Genomic DNA, 15,120 nt, shown 5'->3' on the forward strand with positions numbered 1-15,120 from the left:
CCATGTTCACGTGATTCTCCTGCCTCAGCCTCCTGAGTAGCTGGGATTACAGGCACACACAACCACACCTGGCTTATTTTTTGTGTTTTTATAGAGACAGGGTTTCACTATGTTGGCCAGACTGTTCTCGAACTCCTGACCTCATGATCTGCCCGCCTTGGCCTCCCAAAGTGCTGGGATTACAGGCGTGAGCCACCGTGCCTGGCCGTGATTTATCATTTTTTACTCCTTCCAGCAGCATGTGAGAGTTCGTTTTGTTCCACATTGTCATCAACATTTGGTGTTATCAGTCTTTTGGATTTTTAGCCGTCCCTGTGGGCCTAAAATGGTGTCTCATGGTGATTTTAATTTCGAGTTCCCTGATGTGGAACACTTTTTAATGTATTTATTGATCATTTGTATGTCTTTTTTAAAAGTATTGTTCGAGTATTTTGTCTATTGTGATCTTTTAACTGTTGGTTTCTAGTTCTTTATGTATTTTAGATAGATATGAGTTCGTTTTAAAATATATGTGTGTGAATATATTTTTTTCTAGACTTTGGCTTCTTTATTTTCTTAATGATGTATTTTGTTCAAGTGTCCAGTTTATCAATTTTTTTAAAATTAGTCATTGCTTTTAACATCCTTTCCATGAAATTTTTGCCTAATTCAGGGTTACAGAAATATTCTCCTTTTCTTCTCCCTAGGAACTTTATGGTTTCAAGTTTTACATTTAGATTTACAATTCATCTTGAATCTTTAAAAAAACTGTATATGAAGTGAGGTAGAGGCCATGGTTTCATTTTTTTCCTTTCTTTTCTTTTCTTTTCTCCCCCCTTCCTCTTAAAAATATCCTGCTTTTCTGACACCATTTGTTAGAATGACTTTTTTCCCCTCATTGAACTGACTTCCTGCCTTGGTCAAAAATTAATTGGCCTTACCTGTGGGACTATATCAGGACTCCGTTCTCTTTCACTTATTTGTCATATATTCTAATGCCATTGTCTTTATTACTATAAATTTAAAGCGAGTCCTAAAATGAAACCGTGTCCTTGAGTTATTTTCTTTCCTGATTGTTTTTGCTAATCTACATCCTTTGTATTTTTAAATAATGTTAAGAATCAGCTTATCAGTTTCTTCAAAGAAACCTTTTTGGATTTTTGTTTTGAGTTGTGTTGAATCTACAGATCAATTTGGTGAAGTTTAACATCTTAACAGTATTGAGTCAACAAGTCTATGAATAGTATGTCTCTTTATTTTCTGAAGTATCATGAATTTTTCTCAGAAATATTTTACAAAATATTTTTAGTGTACAGATCTTACATATCTTTTCTAAATGTACTCCTATTTGTTGCTTTTTGGTGCTATTGTGAATACTATTTTTTAACTTTCTAATTGCTTCTTGTGAGTATATGGAATAGAGTATATAGAAAGCATAAAGAGTATATAGAGAAAGAATTTTTTAACATTAAGTCTGATTTTAGCTATAGGTTTTTTTATAGATGTTCTTTGTCAGATTGAGGATAGTCTCACCCTTGTTTTGCTTACAGTTCTCATCATGGATGGATTTCAAATTTTCCTGTGTACACTTTCTGTACCCTTTTAAGATACTCATATGTCTTTTCTCTTTTATTCAGTTGATTGGTGAATTACGTTAATTGATCTTCAAATGTTAAACCATGTATTAGTCCACTTTCACATTGCTAATAAAGACATACATCAGACTGGGCAATTTCCAAAGAAAGAGATTTAATCGGACTCACAGTTCCATGTGGCTGGGGAGGCCTTGCAATCATGGTGGAAGGCAAGGAGAAGCAATCACATCTTACATGGATGGCAGCAGGCAAAAAGAGAGCTTGTGCAAGGCAACTCCCATTTTTAAAACCATCAGATCTCATTCACTATCACAAGAACAGTGCAGGAAAGACCCGCCCCCATAATCCAATCACCTCCCACTGGGTTCCTCCCACAACACGTGGGAAGTGTGGGAGTTAACAATTCAAGATGAGATTTGGGTGGGTACACAGCCAAACCATATCAAATTACCTTCATATTCCTGGGATAAACTGTATTTGATCATGATGCTTTACACCTTTTATATATTGCTGAATTTATTTAATACAGATATTTGGGTCTATGGATATTGGTCTATAATTTTATTTTCCTTTAATTTATTTGTCAGGTTTCAATATCAAGATTATACTGGCTTTATAAAATGAGTTGAGATTGGCTCATTCTTCCTCTATCTTCTACAAGAGTTTGTGTAAGATTGGTATTATTTCTTCCTTTAGTTTAATAGAATTTACCAGCGAAGCCATCTGGGCTTGCAGTTTGCTTTGTGAAAATGTTTTTTATTATGAATTCAACTTCTGCAATAGTTATGGATCTATTTTTAATTTTGACTTTCTGTTTTTTGTTGTCTCAATTTTGGTTAGTTGTGTTTTGCATGGAATTTGTGCATTTCACTTCAACTGTTGAGTTTATTGTATGACATTGCTTATATTGTTCTATTATTATCCTTTTATATTTTTAGAAGCTGTAGTGATGGCATTTTTAAAGCATTTACTATGTGCTTGTCACTGTACTGCCTGCTTTACATAGATTATTCTATTTTATTCTATTTGGTTCTGTGTTAGATACATTAGAAATTCATGCCTACTCAGTGGCTATACAAATCACTACTAGTTTTTATCATCCATTTGGTTGAGGCACATCTCCAGCTTGTAGTCCAAAGCCCTGAAACATCAGGGGTCTCAGGGGCCACACAGATATGCACAGCTTGAAACTAGCTTCCCATTTTTGGCATGTAGCTGACTTGTGGTATGTTAAGAGAGGTTGCCAGATTGCTCCATATCCTCATGCTCTAGGGTAGTATTACAGTTCCTTTAGGTAATACTTTAGGAGATCTTGTCTGAAATAATGTAGTCTTAAGTTCTTTTTCCTTTCCTAGTTTTTTGATCATATGCTCTTTTTAATACATGCTACAGATTCCTGCAGTATTTATGATGTTTGTTAAAAGTATAGATGCATCTGTGAAAATGATAATTCACATTACTGGCAATAGTTACTAAATGGTTGAATGGAGCGGAACACTTGTTCTCTTCCATTATATAAGCTCTCTATATTATGAAAAAGTGGATCATATTATTCTAGTTGTAGTTCTTATCTCTTCTGTTTCATAAAAATCCTAATATTACTTTTCATCAGACTAGAAAGAACTTTATGATCTCTAGAAAGGCTGCAGACAGGGACATGTATAAAGAGTACAGATTCTCTTTAGTGTCCCCTGAGAAATATTTTTATTGGCAGTAAATAGCAATATTTATTAATTTATTAATAATTAACAATTGCTATTAAAATAGGAATATTATTTTTATTAACAATAAATAGCTTTGAACTTCCCTTATTTGATCTTTTGTTTAAATTTAAACCTGTTTATTCTTATACTAGGTCAATATTTTTTAATGCATTTTAAAAAGTAAAATACCATATAGAAATTGATATTGGTAGCTGCGAGAGCTGGGGGTAGGCTGTTTTCCTGCCTACGAGGCAACATCCCTACACTATGTAATGCACTGTATACCATTTCCCAACCTGAGAGGCTACTTTAGTTTTGCTGTTAACGTGTTTTATAAATATGATTTGTTCATTACTATATCTGAAATTTTTCTCACCTTGTTCCCAACCTCTGCCACAGTTTGAAATATCCTAATTTTTAGCCCCAGACCTACCCACTTATCTTTCAAGAGCCCAGCTGAAGTAAGTCCTGCATCTTCCTCAAAGCCTTCCTAGACCACCTCAGATTTCCTGGCTCTCCTTGTCTTCTAAGTTTCAGCAGTGTCTGTTGTCTGACCCACAAAATTGGGCATGTGAACATGGGTTGTCCATGTTTTTTATCTCATTGACCCAGCCTTATAAGCTTGCTGAGAAGAGGCATCTCTTCTGCTGCCTTTGAGCAACAGCCATGGTGCTGGGTACAAGAAATAATTTTGACTGAAAATGATTTTTCATTTTTTACCCTATTGAAATTTAGGAAGAAATGTTATTGTCAACTAATTGATAGAGCAACTAAACAGTAGGATCTCTCTTTTTCAAAGTGCCTGGTCAGTTTTAGAGTGAGCATTGATTCAGAGGGTTCAGATAAGGGCCCAGGTAGAGATGTCCTTGTCCACACCACATCTTTGAGAGTTGTACAGGCCAAAGAAGAGAACAAAACGTCATCAACTGCTGTACAGCCTGTGTTTCAGTAGACTCTGAGGGACACAGCCTTATCACAGAGCATAGAGATTAACACATGTAATTCTTTGTAAAGTGAAAGAGAATGCGTTGCTGAGAGTGAAAGGAATGGTTTTACAGTACAGCAAGTGCTGCCATGGACACCCTGGCCATAGAACCACCCACAGAGTAAACAGAGCACAGGATTTCAGAGAGAAAAGAAATTGTGATTTTCCAAAGGAAGAAGTAATAGGATCCTAATGGATGTGGAACCTCTTTTTTGTTATTTTTCTGTATGTTCTCAGAATAATGCCCACTTGTTATCCTGGATTCTCCCAAGAGTAAAATGAAACTCCGGTCATCGGCATTATCATTGTCATTATAATCTTCCTCCTTCTCCTACTCAAATAATCATTTTTGTAAACACATAGAATGGTGAGATTTTTATGCTGTGTAACATTTGCTCTGGACATCCTTAAGCGAAATCACATGAGAAATGTTACTTCAAGTCCACTAAGTCTGTCATAGGTGAGAATAATTTCTTGGCTGGGGAAATATGTCTTTTTTTAATAGTTCTTCTATTTATACTTATAGGTAAACCTTTAAAATTGTAGGCAAAAAGCATTGCCAGAAGCTCTTATTTGGAGAGATTGAGGCATGTGTTAATCTGGAAATAAAGAAAAGTCCTCACATTCAAACCCGGCAGTGAATTTTATGGTGATATTGCAGACTAATCGTCTTATTGTTGTAATGCATTATTTAACCACACAGCCCTGCCTTTCTTACATGCACATACTATTTAATTCCTTGAGCCTGAATTTCCTTGTCTGTAAAATGGAGATAATGTATATGTGACTTGTAATGATGTCGTGAGGATATAAATAACGAGTGAATAATTTAGCAGAGCAACTGGTACTTAATAGGTTCTCAAGTTATTTCAGTCTAACCATAAAAATAATATTGCCACTGGCTTTGAATTCTAATTTTATTTTTTCATATGAAGTGGACAACAGCTTAAAAATTATAAAGGCTTCAAATAGTTTTACCACTCGCAACCAAGACACACTGTATAATCCCACATCAATGGATCTTAGTAGTATAAGGAACTGAATAGCAAGGAAGAAACTGAGTTAGAACTCTGGTTTATTTTAAATGATAAATACTAGCTGCGATGTAAAACCATTTATGCATTTCCTCAATAACTCTACTTTGAAAGTGCACACCATTTTTAAAGTAAAAGTACATTTAAGGTTGATAGTAAGAAAAATTTACTACTTGTTCCTGCATCAAGGTTTTAGAGCAAATAATACAATGAAGGTATTATACATATTCATAGATATATATGATTATAGTTCACACCAGCCTATCACATAAATCAACTTGTAAAACTCTCCTTTCTTGTTTCCAAAGAGAGTACATATGATATGGCATCTACCATGGAAACTAAACCAACTTGGAAATAGCAATAGTGTCCTTAATTCAGTAATTCTTTTTCTTTTAGCTGTGTTTTTCCTCTGGGTAAACCTCTCTGCGCACTGGATTTCTTTCTAAATCTGAATGTCCTCTCTGGCCATATTGAAGAATGTGCTTACTGTACTGTTTCATTAAACTGCTGTGTTATCGGGTAATTGTTTAAACATAATGCCATAGCACTATCAAAAGGAAAGGTGAACTAATGGCATTTGCAAATGTCAGGGATTATCTTAACACTTTTATTATAGTTTATAAAAAGTAGGTTCAGGGCATTTCATGGCAATTATTTCTACAGAAATTGGTTATTTAAATAAATTGCTAATTATCTGAAGATGACAGTATTGAAAATGCTACTAATGAGTTGTTTAATAAGTGTAGCTTGTGGTGGCCACCTACAGGTTGAAAATAGAAAGAACATACATATAGACTAATTATGCCTAGTAAATGCCGTATATTTTTCTCTCTAGTGACAAATTTAAAGACATTTAGCTCTTCATGCCATCTTTTGAGTCTTGGACAGTATAGTGAGTTTCTAAGCTCCTCATAAACTTGGTTTTGGTTCTAAAACAAATTTCACTTTGCTTCTGTAATTGTCTTTGTCCTATTATTCTTGGACATAATTATCTTTAGTTATAGCTAGTATGATTTTATAATTTATCATCTGAACTGGGATACTTTTAGACCAAAGGAAGATAGCTATTGTTACATCATGTAATTACAAATAAATACAGGTATAATAAACTGGGACTCTCTTGGGCAAACTGGGCTATATGGTTACTCTAGTTATACAATTACTAACTATTCTACTTCTAATTTAATTTTTATCCAACAATTAATATAATGTCTTTTTCTATAATGTTGATTTTTATGGTTTTATCATACCTGGATAATATATCTTTATTAATTATAACAATTATTATTATTAACTCTTCTTTCTAAAGCTTAATTTATATCCAGACACTTAAAATCAGGAAGCAGCATAGCATTGTGGTTAAGAGCATGGTGTTGGGAGTCAGGTAGGCCTGGATTCAAATACTGGACCCATACTTTCTAACAGAGTGATCTTGAGGATGTGGCATTTATCCCTACTGAATCTCAGTTTACACATCTATAAAAATAGAGACAGAAATATCTATTTCATAGTAATGTTACCAGCACAATGTATGCAAAAATAAATAGGAAAATATCTGTCAATTAGAAAGCTTTCAAAAGAGGAGCATTTATATTTAACATATTTAATCTTAAAAGTTAACTCATACTTGCTTCTTTTCTAAGTTAATCACTGGTATCTGTTGGAAAACTATAGAGCATATAAAATTGCTCTTAAACTACCAAGAAGAAGTTATAGTATCCCCAGATTTTGAATTGGAAGAGAAAAACTAATCCAATATTTCCTGTAGTACAGAGAAGTCTTTCTGTTGCATCTTGCTGTCAAGTAGCCATCAAGATTCAAGGAATAGGGAAGTTCCATTGTAGCTGCTTTCATTGCTGAATTTGCAATAAATTAATTATAAAAATAAGAATAATAAAATCAATCGTGTATGCTGAATTGTTCGTTCCAATTTGCTACATAGGATAAGCCCTTTTTTTCATGGTTATCCTTCAAATATTTGATGACCGTTTATAGGATTTCTTTTAATCACTCTATAGATATATATGATATGTGTGTGAGAAAGACAGATCAACAGAGATCATCCTATTCACTCTGTTGTGTTTGTAGATCTTTTATCTAAAATATTGGACACAGAACCAAACATGTTCTTTGTAATGTACAGAGGATAGAATCACTGTATGTATCACTCATATATAAAAATGTCACATCATATATTCTGATGATGCTTATTCTTGTAAGGTGAATTTTAGGAACATTATAAAAATAGATATTTTTACTACAGAAGTAAATTATAACACTGTTTTATCAGAAAGAATCCAACAATAAAAAGTATATATATATAAACTTGAAAGGTCTTCAACCCCTTTACTGCAGGACTCACCCCTTTTCCCAGAGATGATACCTGTGAACAGTATGAAATTCAACATTATATGCATTTACATGCACACATACTAAATGTAATCACATACTTTTTTGCCAACAATGGGACCATACCATATATATTGCTCTGCTACTTGTGATTAACTCTTAACATTATAGATTAGAGCTATTTGCATGTCAATTTTAAAGGTTTTCTGGAATATCATATCTTGATGAACTATAATTTATTTAATAGAGTAACTACTCATGATCCTTTAGATTGTTTTCTACTGTTTTTCTATAGAAAGTAATACCTCCAGGAACATTGTTGTATATGTAACTTTGTGTCTAAGCACTAATGGAACAGATTCTTCAAAAAAGACTTAGAAGATATATATATATATATATATATATATATATATATATATATATACGCACACACACGTTGCAAATTACACTTAAAAATCTAATAAAGATTTATTCACACAGATACACACATTTACTACCATAGACTCAAGCTATGAATATTCATAATTTTGAAACCAATGAAATAACATATGGGTTACAAAAGGATCCCCAAATGTTATATCTAGGAATGAATATTAACAACCCTTAAAAATTAAGTGTTTATCCTTATATGTGTTATAGCTGAATGTTTATTTTTCTGATCAATTTTCTCTGGCTTTGACACTAATATTAGCTTATATACAGTATAAGCTAGGCACTGTGCCAAGTCTTTCCCATGAGTTATATCATCTAATACATCCAAACTCCCTGGAATATTATTAGTATTAATGTCCTTGTTTTTCAATTAGGGAAAACCAATGTTTTAGGAAGTTGAGGAGCTTGCTCAAAGCTACAATTGTATAAAGCAAATGGTTTGAGACTTACACCTAATTGGTTGGACTTCCTCTATGTTCTCATAGCATCAGTCTGTACTGATACTAGTTTTCTTAGGCAACAATAATCCAAAGATGGTTCTTTTGGTAATTGCTGCATTGTCACTTCTCAATAATAACTGAAAATGGGAACTTTCATGTCACAGAGACTTTATTTTTAATCGTATTACATCCTTTTTAAACTACGTGACACTGGATAAGTTATTTATTCAGCTTGAGCTTCTCTTTCTTTATGTACAAAATAGAGAGGACAGCACCTAGCTTCAGAGTTACAAGGGTTAAAGTACACAGTGTACATGAAGCCCCTGCCTCAGTGTCTGCACGTGGAAGTCACTCTATGAATGAGTGATCCTACTCATTCCACTAACAGTAGCTGACACTTTCAGAAAGGAGAATGGCCCTCTTTGGTTAATGTTATTAATTCTCTTGGTAAAAATAAATGCCTGACACATGCTAGGTACTGAGTTATTTAATATGAATCCACTAGGAACATATTGAATGCATTATGAAGCAGATAAACATAGCTATGAAGATAGGAAGACTTGGAGAAAACATAAAAAATTCAACTAAAATTAAAACATTTTCAAAAGAAAAATTTTAGCTTTTCTGAAAAAACTAAAATAACATCAAATAATCAACTTTATTTTTTCAATTTCTTCTATTTAAATTACACATCTCTACATATAACCCTAGATCCTTTTAGTACTTCAGTTTCTGATTGAATGATGCAAATATTCTCAGAGGACCCTAATCCATGTGTAAAGATGTTATTTTTAAATAGGTGTGTCCCGTGTATTTATTAGTATATTAACTTCATTATCATTGTACACTTATTTTAGTAAAGCATAAATTTGTTGGTGGTTCATTTATATGTAGTTTTTAAAAATCAATCTCTCACCTCCTAAATCCTTGAAATTCTTGATTTACTAATTTTTTTTCTTCTGGATGATGTTAAAACTATTAACAATTAGACAGTCAAGGTTCAATTTCTAATGAATTTGTTATCCAGTTAATTCATTATATTTTAATTAATGTAAGCAAATTAAAACTACATTTTCTTTTTGCATACACAGTGAGCACGAATGAGTATTATAACCCAATTTCTGTTTTATTGCCAGCTAGAGCTATTATCAGGGAGTTTATTGTGGACTTAGTTCTAACAATTAATTGTGTAGCAGTCGCTGTCCTAGGAGTCAAATGATTAGGGGGAGAAAGACAAACAGAATTAAACTCAATTATTCAAAATTCCAGTTATTTAGCATATGTTCCACACTCTCTTGCTCATTAAAAATTCCTTTTTTCTTCAAGGATTTAGTCATGCGAAGTACATCTCTGCCTCCTTTTCACCAATAAACTTGAGTTCAGATATTGTAATTAAAATCCATGGACATTTTGCTTCTCAAAAAAAAAATTCTTAAATATATTGATGTCAGCCTTTTGAGGCTTTTTTTCCTTTGGGGTCAAAGTATTCTTCATCAACATTATGACACTGCTAAATGACAGCTGTTAGGAAAAGAGTAAAAGGAGGGGACATGTATGGTCCTCTTAAGGTTTCAGAGGATAAAGTTCTGTCATCATAGGCATCATGCTTTTGTCTCCAATTTAAAAATTGGTTTTAATTGCATCACTAAACACACAAGAACACAGAAGGCAATGTCAAAGTAAACTACATAAATGCTCCCTCTGAAATCAATTGTCCTTGAGGGCAGTACAAATTATAACAGCAAACACTTCTACAATTTTTATTATGTGCTAGCCTTTTATATATATTATGTAATTTATTCTTCAAAACAGCTCTATGAAGACGTTATTGCAATTTTTATTATTTTATAGGTGACAAAATTGAGATTCGGTGGGATTTAAAAATTTTCACAAAGTCACACAGCTTATAAATGGAACTAAGATTTGAACCTCAACAGTTGGCCCAGTTGTCTCTCTGATGTTGGTAACTAGTTCATCCTCAAATTGCCTTCTTGATAGAATTCATATTAATAGTATTTATAAAATGTATAATGTTCTAACAAATGTGAATTGTTTCTAATGGAATACTGGTAGAGAATGAATAACTGGATTCAAATTATTAACTTGAAATAACCTACTACAATGATAAGACCTGGTGTTTAGTGAGTCAAGCGTAGATATATAGTTAGGACACAAACTGATGAACCAGGAAAAAAAAAGCCATAGGTGCTTAAAAAATATTTTGTGGATAGACAGATGAATGGATAAATGAAGACTGAGTAAGGAACCTGATTGTCATAATACATTAATTCACATATATCAATATATAATATTATAGCCAATGATAGCGTTTCTGAAATTGTATTTAAAATGATATCTGACAAACGAGAGTTCATTTTCTTAAGAAAAATACTTTTCATCAAAATCATATTGATTCACTTAATTCAAAATCTCTGGCTTACTGAAATGTTTTTCTGAAACATGAATCAATTCAAAAATGTTCTGTGTAGTTTATCTAAGACAATCTATGAATTCAACACACTGATTTGTATTTTAAATTGTGACTACATGGAGGGCCTAGAATGATTATTGACCAAAAGTTACAGTTCAGTCTAGTCCACCAGGAGAGCCACATAATGCAAAGCAAAGTTCTTGGTAGCAATGTTGCAACTCATAAGTCCAGTTCATTTTTCGTTTGTTTGTTCAAACCTGCAGCTTGTTTCAAAACGTAGGAACTCAGAATGGCTTGATTTTTATTGGAGGATTCCACACAGTTGAAGCAGAATGGCTTGATGTAACTGAATTCCCCATTAGGTTCATCTGGCCACCCCATGTAGATGAGGGCTTAATTTAAATTGCATGTTACCTGTTAGTTCAATTAAGTGTATAGGATTTCAATTTCTTGATTTAAACCTTGTTGTTTCCTTAAGGATAGAGCCCACATACACATTCTTTGAACTTCTCACACTGGCTTCTTCCTCCCTAGTCTTTGGTCTAAAATCATTAATCACTGTAGCAGTGACAAAATTTTAAAAGACCTTTATCTCGATAATTGTAATTCAGGAAGTCTTTATGATTTTAATTGGCATATGTACAATTTTGTATGGCATTGATATATGTATTTTCTTTAAACCAACAGTTTTATTTTTATCTTGAACCTATTATTACTTCATTTCTGTCATTTTAAAACTAAAAATAAATTCTATATAGCAATTTAGAAAGATCTTTTTATATACCTTCATTTTCCTTCTAGAAACCGTTCTTGGTGGATGAAGTCATTCTTAAGAACTATTCCCCATAAAAATGCTGAGAACAGGTAGATTATATTTCATATTAAATCAGTTGAGTTATAAAAAATCAAACTGGGTTTATAATGGAAATAAAAACTGAATTTACTGTAGTCCAGCAACAGAGAGATCATTTCTTCATTTTTTGGATCTCATTTCCTCAGAGAACATAGTTACTCTTAACTTGAAAAAATACTCTAATTTTTTGAAAAGATTTTCTGTTCATCAGGTACATTATAAAAGCGTTAGAAAGGGAGAAAAGCATAAATTGGAAAATGTCTTATTGACCTAATTGAACATCTTCAAATGCCAATAAGAATTTGCTGATTTTTTTAACACCTGTGTAATAATGTTGCCCTTTAAGTGTCACTGGTTAATTTTTCAAAGCTGTGCTGCCATTTTATGTCCATTAATATCAATAGAATATGTGGCCAAATCCCTGTATACCACTTTGAAATTTTACCCCTTACTGTTAATGATAGTCTTCTAACAGTGGTGGTAGAAATAAATTATTTATCTACTTAGTTCAAATTTACTCTCTTGGGTCAACTAAATAAGGGGGAAAAAAACAATATTTCTTTATTACTTCAAAGTAGTGTGTATGTAAAGAAGCCATTGGGTTAGTATGTATTGACTATGCCAGTTATATTATGCAGAGATAGCTGTGTGCCTATCAAAAAGTTTGTTACAGCTTTCCTTAAAAAATGCTTTCTTTTAACTTTTGTTATGTAGATTTCTTTTAGTATAACTGAAGATATGTGTATATATATATGTGTGTGTTTTTGTATTCTCACTATAAATTCTGTCCGCTATTAGCCTTTTTATGGTTAAAACATAAAAACTGTGAGGAATCACTGATAAATAATATAGAAGTAGAATCTTAATGTCCGGTTTCTAATTTGCCCAACTTAATACTTTGTATTCAAAATGTCTATTATGAATTTTGAAGTGTCAGCATTGAATACTCCTAACTAAGGAATACTATAGTAATATGTAGAGGAAGATGTTTGAGGTGTGGGAGCCACAAGTAGACATTTCCACAAACATTTTTGTGTTGAGTACAAAAGCATTAGTCATGCAAACGTTCAATTTTATCTGAAACAGATATGAACAGGATAAAAAGAAAGCCACCGATTTTTTTTTTTTTTTTTTTTTTTTTTGAGACGGAATCTTGCTCTTGTTGCCCAGGCTGGAGGGCAATGGCGCGATCTCGGCTCACTGCAGCCTCCACCTCCCGGGTTCCAGCAATTCTCCTGCCTCAGCCTCCTGGGTAGCTGGGATTACAGGCGCCCGCCACCAAGTCCAGATGATTTTTGTATTTGTTTGTAGAGACGGGGTTTTACCGTGTTGGCCAGGCTGGTCTCAAACTGTTGGCCAGGCTGGTCTCAAACTCCTGACATCAGGTGATCCATCTGCCTCGGCCTCCCAAAGTGCTAGGATTATAGGCGTGAGCCACCACTCCCAGCCTCTGTTTTAGACTTTATTTTTTAGAGCAGTTCAGGTTCACAGCAAAATTGAGAGGAAGATACAGAGATACTCAGTATATCCACTGCTCCAACACATGCATGACCTCCCTCATTATCGACATTCCCCACTAGAGTGATACATTTGTTGTAATCCATGAACGTGCATTGACACCTATAGCCTAACCACCCGAAGTCCAAACTTTACAATAGGTTTCACACTTGGTGTTGGGCATTCTACGAGTGTAACAGATACATTCTCTAAGTGTGTTTTGTGTGTGTGTGTGTAAATGTATAACAACATGCATCCACCATTATAGTATATATAGTATTTTCACTGTCCTAAAAATCCTCTTTGCTCTGCCTATTTATCCCTCCCGTTCACTCCTTACTACCACTGATATTTTCACTGTCTCCACAGTTTTTCCTTTTCCAGAATGTCATATAGTTGGAATCATATGCTATCTAGCCTTTTCAAATTGAAAGCCCTTTAACTTTTTGTTTCTTTTCTTATTTAATTATTTTATTTTATTTTTTAATTTAATTTAATTTAATTTTAAGTTCTGGCCATTTTTTAAAGGAAGGCTGTGTGTGCTACCTCAGAGTAAGCACTCCAGTAAATACATATTGATATTGCTGGTGACTAGTGGTGGTGGAGGTGATGACAAAGAACTCACCACGTGAGGCTGAACCAGTTATTTGTTTATGTTGCTTGTGAAGCCCTGGTTTAAGGCAATGTCAAATTCTTGCATAAGTTGAACTGTCTTTAGTTCAGAAAATGCTTAAAGGACCCCTGACTTATAAGGGAACACCAGGAATATTAAATTATATTCCTTTATTATGAAAGCATTAATGTACTCTGGGATGTTTAACATTTGAGAATTCAAAGTAGCTTTAGTACAATATACTCATTTTTAAAATAGCCCCAAAGTATTCTTTCTATCCATACAATTTTTATTACTGTTAGGGAATAATATACTGGTAATGTCTGGCTAATTAAATATTCAAAAATTAAATGCATGCAATCTAATTACTGGATTCTAGTAAATTCTCTTTAACTTGATTAAAACTTTCTAATATGTGAAAAATTGGATTAGACTCCCTATTTTTTTTCAAATTGTGGGAAGTACATATAAAAAGCAACATGGAATCTGTAAGTTCATCAGCACCTTGCCTTTTTTTACAGAGTCTGTGTTCACAACATCTGCTTTGTACTCTAAAGAAACATAACATAGCTGTATGTCTACTGATGTACTATATGGGATTGTTTTTCTTTTCAAAATCTGCTGTTCCTTGTTTTTTGTTTGTTTGTTTGTTTTTGAGACAGAGTCTCACTCTGTCACCCAGGCTGGAGTGCAATGGTGTGATCTTGGCTCACTGCAACCTCCGCCTCGTGGATTCAAGCAGTTCTCCTGCCTCAGCCTCCCAAGTAGCTGGGATTACAGGTGCCTGCCACCACGCCTGGCTAATGTTTATTTTTGTATTTTTAGTAGCCATGGGATTTCACCATGTTGGCCAGGCTGGTCTCAAACTCCTGACCTCAGGTGATCCACCCAACCTCCCAAAGTGCTAGGATTACAGGCGTGAGCCACTGATGCTCAAATATTCTATGCAATCTTTTACACATTACTGTATATCAAATAGTAATATGCATGTAATATGTGTGAACAGAGAATTCTGTGTTTGCTATACCTACTTGTATAACATGTCTAAATTCAATATTGGTATCAAAGTCCTTAAAATAAATAAACATCCATTAACAAATTAACATGCTTTAAAACATAACATTTATACACTACATATGTATATACATCTTAAACAGAGATAAAGTAATTTGAAAATTATCCAGTGACACTGTCATCACATCATAG

General features: G+C 33.4%; 1 protein-coding gene and 1 long non-coding RNA gene across 3 annotated transcripts in view; one reads left to right on the forward strand and one right to left on the reverse strand.

Moving 5' to 3' along the window:
• The window catches only part of DPYD (dihydropyrimidine dehydrogenase), an 841,965-nt gene that overhangs the window by 669,789 nt on the left and 157,056 nt on the right, over positions 1–15,120 (forward strand). The gene's annotated exons all lie outside the window — the stretch shown is intronic.
• The window catches only part of LOC115930640 (uncharacterized), a 222,593-nt gene that overhangs the window by 68,620 nt on the left and 138,853 nt on the right, over positions 1–15,120 (reverse strand). The window lies entirely within an intron of this gene.

The sequence above is a fragment of the Gorilla gorilla genome, chromosome 1 (genome assembly GCF_029281585.2).
Source record: "Gorilla gorilla gorilla isolate KB3781 chromosome 1, NHGRI_mGorGor1-v2.1_pri, whole genome shotgun sequence".
In the NCBI taxonomy this organism is placed as follows: Eukaryota; Metazoa; Chordata; class Mammalia; order Primates; family Hominidae; genus Gorilla; species Gorilla gorilla.